The 13,913-nt window shown below is 43.8% G+C and overlaps 1 long non-coding RNA gene across 2 annotated transcripts; it reads left to right on the forward strand.

The window, feature by feature from the left end:
* On the forward strand, positions 1 to 2,225 carry LOC125344321. Of its 2 annotated transcripts, none has more exons than XR_007209465.1 (2): positions 1 to 163; positions 2,180 to 2,225. It is a non-coding gene; the product is annotated as an uncharacterized LOC125344321 (long non-coding RNA). The 2 variants fall into 2 exon arrangements; XR_007209464.1 differs by having other exon boundaries at positions 2,183 to 2,225.
* The last annotated feature ends 11,688 nt before the right edge of the window (positions 2,226 to 13,913 follow it).

Consider the following 13,913-nt stretch of genomic DNA (forward strand, 5'->3'; position numbering starts at 1 on the left):
ACATGGTTCTAAGCTGACAATCTGTCAGAGTTTTCTGTGTTCTCTTTAGGCGTACCTACAATCCAGGGTTCTGGGACCTTCATGGAATTCCAGGTAAAGGTGACTGTGAATCTTTACTACAGCAGGAGTGAGGAGTCTTCCTGGATCCCAGTGCCTGAGCAAGGTGAGTCATTCTGCCTTAACCTGCAGCTTTGTGGAGTGTCCACTGAGCAGTCTCAGGTGTTCAGTTTTATACCCCTAGTGGCCCCTGGTGGGGGAGGGAAATGACAGGAATTATGGTGCCAAGTACAAGCTCTTGCTAGTTTATGGTGACCTCTTCATACCTACCTTAATACAGAAGAGGAGGAAGGCCTCATTGGAGTTACCAGACACTCCTAAAAGGAGCTAGGCCTGGTAGCAGAGGCAGACCTATGGAAGTGAATGTGGAGGGGATAGGGAGTTCAACCTGACTAGAGTAAAGAGTAGGAAGCTTATAGAAAAACAGACCCTGAGGTAACCTACTCCAGGATCTGAGGTTATCTAAATTTGGGATCTATTATTTGAAGGAGGCATTTGCTTTAATGAGATGCTAAGTTAGCATGGATACTGGTAGGAGGAATGTCTTATATGCCACTCATAGTCAATGGGGCAGGGATGACTAAGAGTGCCTGCACTTAAAGCCAGCATCAGGCACCTAGGAGAAGAGGATTGCTGATCTGTTTCACAGTCTGAAAGGCTCTAACCCAGGGTCTCATGAACAATGGGTAAGGTCATCTGCCACCAACTTTCTACCTTCTTCTATGTATTACATCTTTCACTAGAACCCTCTCTCATAAGGTGGTTCCCCATACTTGGATTTGTTTTTGTCTCCATATTCTCTCAGAGATTTCTCATGCTTTCCTTTTTTTCCTCCATTCTCTCAGCTCCTTTCATTATCTTGGCACTGGTCTGACACGTTTAGGCACAACTGTGCCTCGTACACCTTTCACATATTACTTTTGTGCAATTATTGTTTCTGCAGAGTTAAACTGGGCACCCAAACTCTTCTCTAAGCAGCGAATTGTTTGTTGGCCTACCACCTCATGATTGGGCAAGTCTGTGTTTGTGGACTCATGGGCTTACCTTACTGTACGCAAGTTTTCATTTCTTGTTGCCCACACCATGATGTAATTTTAATTTTCATTTTAAGTAGTTGTATAAAGGGATTTCAATTCAACAAGTCAGGTTATGAATACAATGTATTTTGGCCAATGTCACTCATTCCATTGATGCCTCCCCCATATTTCCCAATCCTATCCATATCCCTAAGTTAGGAGATCCTATTTTCACAATGTACAATGAATAATGACTATTTGTTTACCTTTCTTCTATCTATTTGCTTGCTCCCCTTCTCTTTGCCTTCCAGTTGCCCCCCCAACAAAAACTTGTCTTAGCTTCTTGATATTCATTTTGTTAAACCATTAGTGCTCTACCACTTGAGCTGCAGCTCCACTTCTAGCTTTTTGGTGGTTAATTGGAGATAAGAGTCTCATGATCTTCCCTGCCTGGGCTGACTTTGAACGTGATCCTCTGATCTCAGCCTCTCAAGTAGCTAGGATTATAGGTGTGAGCCATCAGAACTCCACGAGACCTACATTTTAAAGAGTAATCAATGTCATGAAATAATTTAATGTGATATAAGTTATATAAACAATGTATGGAAATGTATACAAGTTATGGAAAGTTCTACTTGCCTGTTGAATCCAAACCTACCTGGCATTCACTGACTTATCTTTCACCTCTCCAGTGTAGGTTGAATTAGAGGGCAATACCCAAGAAAACAAGTAGTTCACCCTCAACGACTACACTTGCACAGGTATCTCCAAACTTCTCCTACTCCTCCCCAAGTCAGAGAAGTACAGCTGTGCAGATCCTGCCCTGGTTCCCACAGGCTCTCTGAGTTCCTTTGCCTCTAAAGTGCTTCCCTATGTCAGCTGGTGACTGCTGAGGTACCCTAGAGCAATACCTGTTGTTTCATGATATATGCGTTTACAGTATTTTTAGACATACTATTATTTTTTTCAACTAGAACTAACATCACTCTGCATGAGCTAGTCTTAAAGGCAGTATCACATTTTTTTCTGGCTTAAAAATTGTCATTATCAGTTTCTTTGTAAAGACTTTGATAATGGCAGTTTTATTTGCCCTCTTGTGCCCACAGCAGGAACTGCAGCTTGAACATGGCTGAACAAAATGGTGGAAGGGAAAAGCATACAAAGGGCCCCACCCTTCAGATCTTTCTGGAAGTCTGGATGGAAGAGATAACAGTCCAGGTATACAGAGATGTTGAAGGCCTCCACATAGAAAATACTTCCTATCAAAAGATCTCCCTGATTTTTATGCTTTGAAAATTCTAGAGAAATAGAAATGAGCAAAAATGAATCCATAGCAGTTATGATCTTTCATAATTGTTTCTAAACCATCCTAGGCTGGCCCCCAAACTGTCTTCCTACCTCAGCCTCTTAAGTGTTGGAATTACAGGGTGTACCACCACACCCAGCTGGAAAAAATACATTTCCATAATTATACTTTTAATTAATTTTGCCAAATTTTCAGGCTTCTTATCCTGGCCTATGTGTTTCACTGTATGAATGGCATAAAGTGTATTTGTTAGTGTCCTAGAGATGAAAATATAGAGCCTTTACCAGTATTTCTGTGTCAAATAGTACTATGCCTAACATCCTGTTTTTACATATGTACCTGGACATATACATTCACACAAAGATGCAAATATGTATACAAGGGTCTCTGGTAACTTGTTGAATTCAAAATTCTTATTTTTTTTGGTGCTGGTCTTACAGCTTGAACTTAAGGTGGAACTCAGGGCCTAGCCACTGGGTTTTTTGGTGTTTTTTTTTTTTTTTTTTTTTTTTTTTTTTTTTGCTAGCACTCTACCACTTTGAGCCATAGCTCCACTTCTGGTTTTCTGGTGGCTAATTGGAGAAAGAGTCTCATGGACTTTCCTGCCTAGGTTGGTTTTTAAACCATGATCCTCAGATCTCAGGCTTCTGAGTAGCTAGTATTACAGACATTAGCCACCACTGTCTGGCTCTAATTTACATTCTTAACATCACAGTATGAAAGCACCTGTTTCCTCACACATTAGAAATATTAGGAATAGTACAAGAAATGTATCCAATGCCCAACGTATGACACTGTAACCTCTCTGTACGTCAGTTTGATAATAAAAATTTGAGAAAAAAAAAAACAAACAACTTACCTTAGCATATATCACAATTAAAAAAAAAAAGAAATATTAGGAATAGCTGCGAATTGAATAGTGAACAAATCTTACATCATTGTATTTAATCAATTTGCTTCTACTAATCTGTCCCATAATCAACTTTCACAATCCATGTTAATTGAGATGCTCTGGTGAATCTCCCTGTTAAAGACCCTTGCATGAATGACCTTTCCAGAGCATATATATTGATAAACTGTACAACCTAGTGCAGAGCTCACCATGGTTATTTGCAAGGTGAGGGGAATGTGCTTTGTTTGAGTCCAGCAAACTGCCTTGATGAATTGCAATAATATCAGAACAGAGTGTGGTAGTGTAGAAATATAGATGTGATAGAGGGAGGGAAGAGAGAGAGAGACAAGGAGGAGGGGGAGGATTAGGAGGAAAGATATAGCCAATGTGTTTATGCTAATAACCACTTTCCTCTGTTTCTTTCATAGTTGTGTTTACTAAGAGGCCTCCCTTTCAAATTAGGCTCAGAAATGAAGGAAGGGAATTTTCAGTCTGGGAGTTCTGATAAACACAGACTTACCAGCTTCCTTCACTTCATCCCCCAAATAGGCAGCAACAAGAGAATGTGGTAGTGCAGATGGTATGTACCTGTTTTGCTCTTTGATATGTGTAGCCATCCTGCCACTCACGTGTGTAGTGCCCTTAATACTCCCCAAGGCCAGAGAAGCAGATGGAAAATTTCAACACTGACAGCGTGTCATAGAGGGCAGACTGTGGACTCTGCCTTGGCCTTTCTTTCAAGTCACTGCTGCATTTGGAAGTCATGTAAGTGAGTCAGCTTTGGCACACATTCGCAACCCAAGGTAGAAAGGTGGAGATAGGGAGTGAGGGGAGAGTATTGTTGGAGTTTGAGAACATAGAGCCAGTAGAGCTGGAGTAATTGACATGCTTTTATTGATACAAATATGCATCAACCACATTTTTAAAAGTTTGGGCATTTTGTAGTACAAGATAAACTCGGGGCAATATATTTTTAACAGCATTCCTATACTGTAACTTGTTAGATGATAATATGTACCCATTTTAAAGGTACAGTAGTATGATGTTGAGTAAATGTGTGTGACTCACTGGAACAACACACCAAGTCACTGCCTCCTTCATTCCCTCCCACAAGACAGCAGGAGGAGAAAATGAAGTATAATGGAGCCAAAATCCAGGTCCAATATATACATGAAGCTCCAATATATACATGAAGCTATGAAAGTATGGCTGTTAGCATATACACATTCAGATACATATTTTCTCTCCTTTTCTTCCTCTTCCTCTCCTTACTCCTGTTCCTTCTCCCTGACCCTCTTTCCTCCCTCTGTATCATGATGACCTCTTGAGATTTATTTTATGATAAAGAGCAGGAGTGAGCGACAGAACACATTGACACATAGGACCACAAGGCACTTCCAGGGACAGCTGCGAAGGCCAGTAGCATGGATGGGGTAGGCAGGGAGGAGAATAGATGGTGTATGTGTTCCTCAAGAAATGGTTGTATCGGGACTGGGAATGTGGCCTACTGGCAAGAGTGCTTGCCTCGTATACATGAAGCCCTGGGTTCGATTCCTCAGCACCACATATATAGAAAATGGCCAGAAGTGGCGCTGTGGCTCAAGTGCCAGACTGCTAACCTTGATCCAAAAAAGAAGCCTGGGACAGTGCTCAGGCCCTGAGTTCAGGGCCTGGCCAGGACTGGCAAAAAAAAAAGAAAGAAAGAAATAGTTGTATCATAGTTGTCCATCAAGAACAGCATTCCAGCTGCAGCATCTGTCACCCTAGGGTTGATTTGGCTGATCTCTGACTAAATGGCTGCCCCCATACTCCCACCCTTACCACTCCATCTGCATCTCTCCTCATTTCAAGAGGAGGACCATTCTTGGATCAGGGTATACTGGTAATTGTGCTCATTTGCTAGAACCTCCAAACAATTTCTTTCTTTCTTTTTTTTTTTTTTTTTTTGCCAGTCCTGGGCCTTGGACTCAGGGCTTGAGCACTGTCCCTGGCTTCTCTTTGCTCAAGGCTAGCACTCTGCCACTTGAGCCACAGCGCCACTTCTGGCCATTTTCTCTATATGTGGTGCTGGGGAATCGAACCCAGGGCTTCAAGTATAAGAGGCAAGCGCTCTTGCCACTAGGCCATATCCCCAGCCCTCCAAACAATTTCTTGATAAAGAGTTCCACAGGCAGATATGTCTAGAAGCATGGCTTATGTCATCTACCTCTTGAAAATTCATTGTGCACTTGATTGTACTGAAGGCTCTAAGAAGTTTTGGAACAAATACTCTTTAATTCTGCCTTACTCAGTGTTTCCCTAACCTCCCTCAGCCCAAAAAAATTTGCTTGCCTCCTCTTGGAGGGTGAGAGGAGGCTTGGTACTTCAGCTACTTCCTGGTCAAGTTGTGGTTTCTGTACCAGGAAATGTTGCAGTGTGCTCATAAACAAGGTTCTGTTATCCACTCCACAGCTATAGACACATGTGGCTACTTAAATATAGCCATCTCTTGATATCTTCAGGGGATTGGCTAACTCCACAGTCTCCTTTGTATAGCAAAGTCTGCAGATGCTCAGGTCTCTTATATAAAATGGTGGGCTGTTTGCATATAATCTGCATCTTCTCATATACTTTATCTTTTTTTGCCAGTCCTGGGGCTTGGACTCAGGGCCTGAGCACTGTCCCTGGCTTCTTTTTGCTCAAGGGTAGCACTCCACCTCTTGAGCCACAGGGCCACTTCCGCCCTTTCTGTTTATGTGGTGCTGAGGAATTGAACCAAAGGCTTAATGCATGCTAGGCAAGCACTCTAGTGCTAAGTCACATTCCCAGCCCAGATATGAATTTCTTTTACATTAGTTTGGTTCCACAGTTGATTGAATCTGATCATCAAAAACCTGAGACCATATATGGAAGGTCAATTGTAATTTTAAATTGCTTTGAAATTTAAAAATTAGCATCTTGTACCTTAATCACCTAGCTATGTTTCTTTTTTTGTGTGTGTGTGCCATTCCTGGGCTTGAACTCAGGGCCCCGGTACTGCCCCTTAGCTTTTTGGTCAAGGCTAGAGTTCTATCACATGAACCACAGCTCCATTTCCGGTGTTTAGTGGTTAATTAGAGATAAAAACAACATGGACTTTCCTGCCTGGGCTGGATTTGAACCACAATCTTCAGATTTCAGTCTCCTGAGTAGCTAAGATTACAGGCATGAGCCACTAGCAACTGGCTAGCTGAGCTGTATTTCAAGTGCTTAATAGGCACATGTGCCTAGTGGGTACTTGACTTGGCAGAGAAGATCTGGACATTTCTATCATGGCAAAAAATTTGGCTGTACTGCTCTAGAAAAAGTCCTCCATCAATGGAGATAAAAACAACTGAGGGGCAGGGGCAGTTTGTACCTGGAGCACTATTTTGGTATCAGGAGACGTGACAGATAGGAATGGTAGATGAATGAGGAAGGTAGAGAGGCACAGGGTATCATGATGACCACTGGGGAGTTACTTTTTGATAAAGGGCAGGAGTGAGTGACAGAACACCTTGACATATAAGATCACAAGGCCCTTCAGGCACAGCTGAGGCCAGTAGCATAGATTAGGGCAGGCAAGGAAGAGAATAGGTGCTTTATCTGGAATGTGCATCAGGTTGTCATGTCCAGATCCACAGGTGAAGCCTACCCTGCAGCCCTTCTGTTAATCTTACAGAAGAGAAGGCAAGGCCTCTAAGGGATGGACTGGAAAGAATCTGGACTGGAAAATCTTCTCTGGGCTCTGTCACAAGAGGTATGAACTTGGACCTAGCCCTTTATTTTTTTGTCTGTCCTGGGGCTTGAACTGAGGGCCTGGGGTGCTGTGCCTGAGACTCTTTGTGCTTAAGGTTAGTTCTCTACCACTTGAGCCATAGCACCACTTCCAGCTTTTTCTGAGTAGTTTATTGGAGATAAAAAGTCTTTTAGATTTTCCTTCATGGGCTGGCTTTGAACCACAATCCTCAGACCTCAGCACCCTGAGTAGCTAGGATAACAAGCTTTTTTTTTTTTTTTTGCTATGTCTGTCTCCTTAGATAAAGAATGGGATCTTGAATAAGGATGTAGACATGGGAGCCTGTCACAGAGGCCTGTCCATGCCACCCAACCTGAAGTGCCTCCAGCTGGGCTATCCCAAGCCCCTGTCTCCACTTACCGTAAAGCCCTTATTTCTATCTAAGGCTACAGGATGTCTCCATTACAGTAGTATCTGACTCCCCCACTCCAACCACCAAAGGATACCAGCACCATGGAGTAAGCTTGTGGCTTTGCTCAGTCCTGTGTACAGAAGAAGTGCTTGCAGTGCATCTCATGGATCCCCCATTTTTGGCAGGTGTCCCCAGCTTTTCCTATACCCTCTTCCTAATGGATGCTACTTTTGCTGTCACATCCCAGAAAGGTCTGAGCAATGACTGATTGATAGGGACGACTATACTTTGTTTGCCAGAGCAGGGTAATTGTGGAAGTTACTTTCATATAGTAGAAACTCCCTGTGGATAAATATAAGGCCCCATCTGTGTCCAGAATCCTCGCTTGCTCTCTTCTCTCTGCATCCCTCTCTCACAGGTTTCTCTTGATATCACTGTTACTTGGGGCTCATCCATGACTCCAGTTCTAAGGCTGTGGCATCTCAAGTGGGACTCCTGGACTAGCAGGACCTACATGCCTTGAGAATGTGTGATCATCAACCCCTACTCCAGACATCCTGAACTAGAAACTGAGTGAGGGGCAGCAGTCATTCAGGTGGTAACAAGCCCCCAGGTGATTCTTATGTTTGTTCCAGTGTAAGAACCACTGCTCTAAGGATCTTGACCTAAAATGGCACTGAATGAATGAATGAAATGACAGGAAGTATGGGATTTCCCCAGCCCGGTCCCCAGACACCATAAGGCCTGGCCTGTGAGCTTCTCTATCCCCAGGTCTGCTCAAGTGTCAGGACCTCTACCTCCAGCCAGGCTCTGTGGAACCTCACAGATTTTCAGGACACACTTGTGTATGGGACACTTGTGGAACCTACTGCCCCACGCACTCAGGTCCACTTCTGACACCTGATTTCCTAGGGCTGAACACTAACTCTCATGATTCAAAACACCAAATGTTCTCAGAGAAGGATCAAGGTGCAAGCCAACTCCGTGTGCCTACCCTTCTACCAGAAAAACAGAGCCACAAAAGACAAGGCAAGAAACATTTGAACATCTGTCAGTGCAGAAAAGCCTCTTTCAGGCTGACCCATTCCTCAGGTGACCTTGAGCAGGCACAGCTTGGGTCTGGACAGGGGCTGTTCCAGTTGTGTATACTTGAAAATCCTGGTGGCACCTGGCATTTGTGGGGTCCCTAAGTCTGTCTAATCAGAAAGCCTGAAGAGTCTAGGGACTCACTGAAGCCTGTGGCCAATATTACATTTGGGGAGTCACAGGATCATTGGCCACTCTGACATACCTACCAGGGCAGGCTGACAGCTGCAGATTCTGACCTAAACCTCTGTCCTACCCTTTGCTCTGCTCCCACATACAGGATAAACTCAGAGCCTAAGAACCCATGTCCTCCTCACAGGACACAGGTCAACAGTCAGAGAGCACAATTTGGTTTTCAGGTACTGGGGCTTAAACCAAAGAACTCCTACATATTGGACAAGTGCTCTATTTTGAAGCTATAGCACTAGTCTCCCTCTTCAGAGAGAGAGAGAGAGAGAGAGAGAGAGAGAGAGAGAGAGAGAGAGAGAGAGAGAGAGAGAGAGAGAGAGAAAGAGAGAGAGAGAAAGAGAGAGAGTAATATAGTTGACAGATAGACAGTAGGTGGAATCCATCTCACTTTATTGCCTGGGCTAGCCTTGAACTCTTAATCCCCTTGGCTTCACCCCAAGCAGATCAGCATGTCTAGCTGAATTTAGAAAACTTACAGAGTTACCACATTAAGAAATCAGGTCATATCATTTAAGAATCTCCATACCTGGTTTCTCTTCAAAAGTCAGAGTCTCTACCCATGCTGGGCCCACAGCAGAGCCAGATGTCAGCCACCGATGTGGGAAAGGTAGGAATTCTGCAAGCCACCTCAGACATCACTACCTGCTATCAACCTCTTTTTTTTTTTTTTTTTTTTTTTTACTTTTTTGAGGCAGAGTATCCCAAAGCATCCCTGAACTATCCATCCTCCTGCCTCTACCTCTAACATGCTGAGATTACAGGTGTGTACCACAATGCCTGGCTGCCATCCACTTTATGTTCCCTGATAGAACCTGGAGGAATTACAAGATGGGCAGTTTGTAGCACAAGAGTTATCATCAATTCTTCACAAACTGTCCACGTAACTAAAAGGTAAACTTCAGTAGAATATAAAAATAATGCCTCATGAGCAGCAGTTCCTCCCTTAAGGCCACCTGGTTTCTACCAGCATTGTGTCCACTAACATCTTCTCTTGTGGAACTCACTAGCTAGTGAGCCGCTGCTCCTTTCCTGCTGACTTTAGGGACAAGGGCATTCTCAGGCCCCGCTGCTGGCTGCAGGCCAGGCCTTCCCTAACCTCCAGACTAAGGAGGTGGGCACTGGTGGCTTGTGGGTGTTCTGAGAATGGGCTGCTTCCCAGGCAGTGATGGGCAATGTCCAGGCATCTGTTCTGAGGACAGTGAGCATTAGGAACCTAGAATTCTTTGGGTTTCCCAAGCTGCAGCTAGTAACCATGTGAGCTCAGAAGTGACTGGATGGCTTGCCCAGCAGATACCTGCACAAGAGACACATCATGTTGAATAGCCTGTATTGGAAAGATCCTTTGGATGGCAGAGGCAGAGGCAGTAAGGGACGGAGAACAAAGGTATGAGAGACTGAAGCTTATGGACAGGACGAGGATTAGTAGGACAGGTGGCTGGAAGAAAAGGGATAGGAGGCCTTCAGTACCTTGTAGGACATTGGCCACTTGCCCCATTCCCCATGTCATAGGAGTTCAGCTTCTTGAGGTCCATGATGGTGATGTGGCATGGCTGTTACACAGAGGCCTATTTTTTTTTCTGGCACAGGGGCACAGGGCTTGCTGTGCCCTTCAGCTTCCTCCATTCCTTGCTGCTAGCTACAGATTCCCTCTACTGCAAAGGGTTAGTTAATAAGGACAGTAATAAAAATGGTTTCCTCTTTAGCCCTGGCTAGCTTACCATGGTTGTTAGCACTCATCAGTGTTCTCTGGAGTTTGACTAAAGTTGTGTCTGTCCATATATTGCACATACTATGCATCATAGATATTTATGTATAATTTACACAAATAATTTATTCCTGAAAAATATTCCTTTTGATGAACAGCCTACACTGCCTAACCATCATCCATTGAAGGGATTTTTTGCATCAGTAGATTTAGTTGAAGCATTTTATGTACTTGGGCATGTGGGGTCATTCTTTCCTCTTCTCTGGGAAAAGTATCAAAGGACAGATGTGTTTATTTGCTTTTCCAAGCTCAATTATCACTTGAAAACAAGATGTTTCAGCTAAAATCCATGTTACTCATTTCTCCTCAGTAGTGTGATCTGTGAAGGCAGGGATTCACAATCCTAAAGGACCAAAGATTTCTAGTGGGATGGACTGGAGTTGCCCCCTTGGGTGCTTTTATTACTTCATCTGCCTTAAAAGTGGTACTTCCATATACATATATATTTGCATGAACAGGCATGGAATTTCTCCCAGTTTCCTCAAATGTATACTAATTGAAAGACACTGGTTACTACCGGGAAATGAACTGGATGATGAAGGGAGGAGAATGTCCTGTCACTATGAATGGTTTGGTCTTTAATGGATGGTGATTCAGGTCAGTGGTAGAGAACTAGCTTGTTATGTCCACAGCCTTGGGTTTGATTCCCAACACCAAAAATAGTAAAGGGGGAAATGTATGAACTAGAACTCAGAAGAATTCACATATGTCCTTTGTGCTTTCTCTTTTATACATGTTTCCCCTGAAAGCTGGTTATACAGAATTTTATTCTATGGGTGCTCACAGTGGGCAGAATCCTTCTAGCTCTAAAGCAAGCACAGACTATTAGTCTCACAGTTCGGTATGTGGCAATGCCACCTCGAGTCGAGGCCCTGCAAGTGGCAATGCTGCCTAGGGTTGCTAGGCAGCAGGCCATGCCCACTTAGTGTGGCAACTCTTCTACCATGACTGCCCATATACTAGTGAATTGTCATCTTGGGAACACAAGGAACATGAAGCATGGAACAATGAAGGATGACTACCAAGAGAAGCCTCCACATAAGGATCTTGAGGGAGACACACTGTGTTTTCTCTGTCTCCCACTGGGTCTAGGGGCTGTTGGTGCCCCTATGCAAATGAGGGATAGGACAGCCCAGCAATCAGAGAAGACCTGGGGAGTCTCAGTGAGTTTGCAGACTTGAAGCTGTAGTTCTCAGTTAGTTCTGTCTCCTGTACCCCACACCGCCATCTGAGCAAAGACTGACACACTAGATAGGAACAAGGTGGGAAGCTTTTTGAAATGATTTTGCATTTTTTTCACAGTCCCCGAGATCAGCAAGAGCTTCTGCTGCAGCATGTTCTCCAGGGACCCTAGGCCATACCTAATCCACTTTTTAGATTTGAAAATAAATTAACCCTTTCACATGGAACCCATGGCAACTTCCTCTGCCACAGGCCTTGGGCCCATACAGGAGAGCCATTCATTCCCTCTTGCACTTCTGGGATCAAGAGGCAAATGCCTTCTAACACACATTCCTTGTGCTGGGCCTTCAGGCTCTGAAGATAACTCCCAGTTATGCCTTATTCCATCAAAGGTCCCGTGATTTTTTTAGAGGGGGCAGGGGTTTGACTCATCTGGGTGCTTGGTAATCCCAAAGAGGTATTGATCTACATTCACTGAAGGGACCACCTTCTCTCAGAAACCTTCCTCCTTACTCAGTGAGGTCACGTGTGCCTTATAATCAATAAGTCAGCACACAATTCCTGTTTGCTTTTCACCAGCAGGGTCCGGGCACCCTCACCCTGCCTCTTGCCTGGCCTCCACTAGCCTGTATCTTCCTGTAGGAGCACACGGATAGTGTAGAGGCCCTGAGAAGCCCATGTCCTTGCTTGCTCCCCTTCTTCATGCACTCCACACAAACAACTCTATCCACATGGGACAAAACAGGCTCAATTTCCCCTTTTCAGTTTCTGTGTGCAAATGAATTCATGGTGTTGTATTTCCTTTCAGGGGAGTGTGGGAAGCAGGGTGTGCTCTGATGGGCAGTGTTGACACCCTAAATCTGACCTTTGGGTTAACTCCTTTAGGGTAGAGGGTATAGCACATTGTGGGCTGGAGGACTGGAGCACTGCCCTGATGGTGGACCGAATTTGGGGCTATTTCACTATTTTCCTAGTGCTTCTTGATGTGTGCCTGTACTATGCTTCCCCATGTGACAGGTTACTAGTGCCTCATGATATGTGCTTTCACAGTAATTCCTACACCTAATTATATTTTTCAGACAGAATGAGCATCATTTGTATAAGTGAATCATAAGAGCAACATCATACTTTTCTGCTCATATAAGTCCTTGTAGGGATTTGAAAATGCAGTTCCTTAGCTTTACCCTTGTGGCCTTAGGCAGAACTACATGCTGAAAGCTGCTGCACTGGGAGGTGGGAGGGAGGGCTGAGGCCAAGCTCCTACCTCACAGAGCTATCTGGAAATCTGAATGGAAGATAGCACAGTAATACTGGATGTTGAGGGTCTCCACACAGAAAATATTGCCAATAAAAACATATTTCTATATTTCATACTTTAAAATCCTGGAGAATGTGTTGGGGGTGTGGCTTAGTGGTAGCCTGCTTGCCCAGCATACATGAAGCCCTGGGTGCTATTGCTCAGTACCACATAACCATATAAGCTGGAAGTGGCACTGTGGCTCTCATGTTAGAGCGCTAGCCTTGAGCACAGAGTGGCTCAGAGACAGAGCCCAGGCCTTGAGTTCAAGCCTAAGGACTGGCAAAATAAAGAAAAAAAGAAAGAAAACCCTGGAGAATTATAGACCACTAAGCAAAAGGGCATCCACAGAAGTTGTACTTTTTCGCCCTTATTATGGCTACCATTCAAGTTATGTTTAAAATCATCTGGGGCTGGCCTCACATCCACAGTTCTCCTACTTCACCATCTTGGGTGTTTGGTATTGCAAGGTTGTCCTACCACACACAGCTATAAAATACAGTTCTATGATTACATTTTTAATTAATTTTCAAAAAACTTAACAGGATTCCTGTTTCACTATGAAGATGGCACACAGTTATTCATTACCAGTGTTTCTGTTGCAAATAATAATACACCCAACAGCTTGCTTGTACATGTATATGTATCTCAATACATGCATACATATATACAAGTGTGTAGACAAGTGATTCTGTTACCATATTGACATGAAAATACTCGTATGAATTTTCATTCCTGATATTGCAGCATAAAAGCACCTCTTTCTCCCACACATTATAAATAATGGGAAGCGTTGTAAAACAGATAATGAAGAAATGTTAAGGTATTGTTTTCATTAGTACTCATTTACTGCCTCTAGATTTCTATCTCATAGTCAATTTTCAAATCTGAAAGAAAGAGAGATTCTCCAGCTTGCTTCCCAGACACCATAAGGCCTGGTCTGTAAGCTTCTCTATCCCTGGGTATGGTCTGGTA

This window comes from Perognathus longimembris, chromosome 28 (genome assembly GCF_023159225.1).
Source record: "Perognathus longimembris pacificus isolate PPM17 chromosome 28, ASM2315922v1, whole genome shotgun sequence".
In the NCBI taxonomy this organism is placed as follows: domain Eukaryota; kingdom Metazoa; phylum Chordata; class Mammalia; order Rodentia; family Heteromyidae; genus Perognathus; species Perognathus longimembris.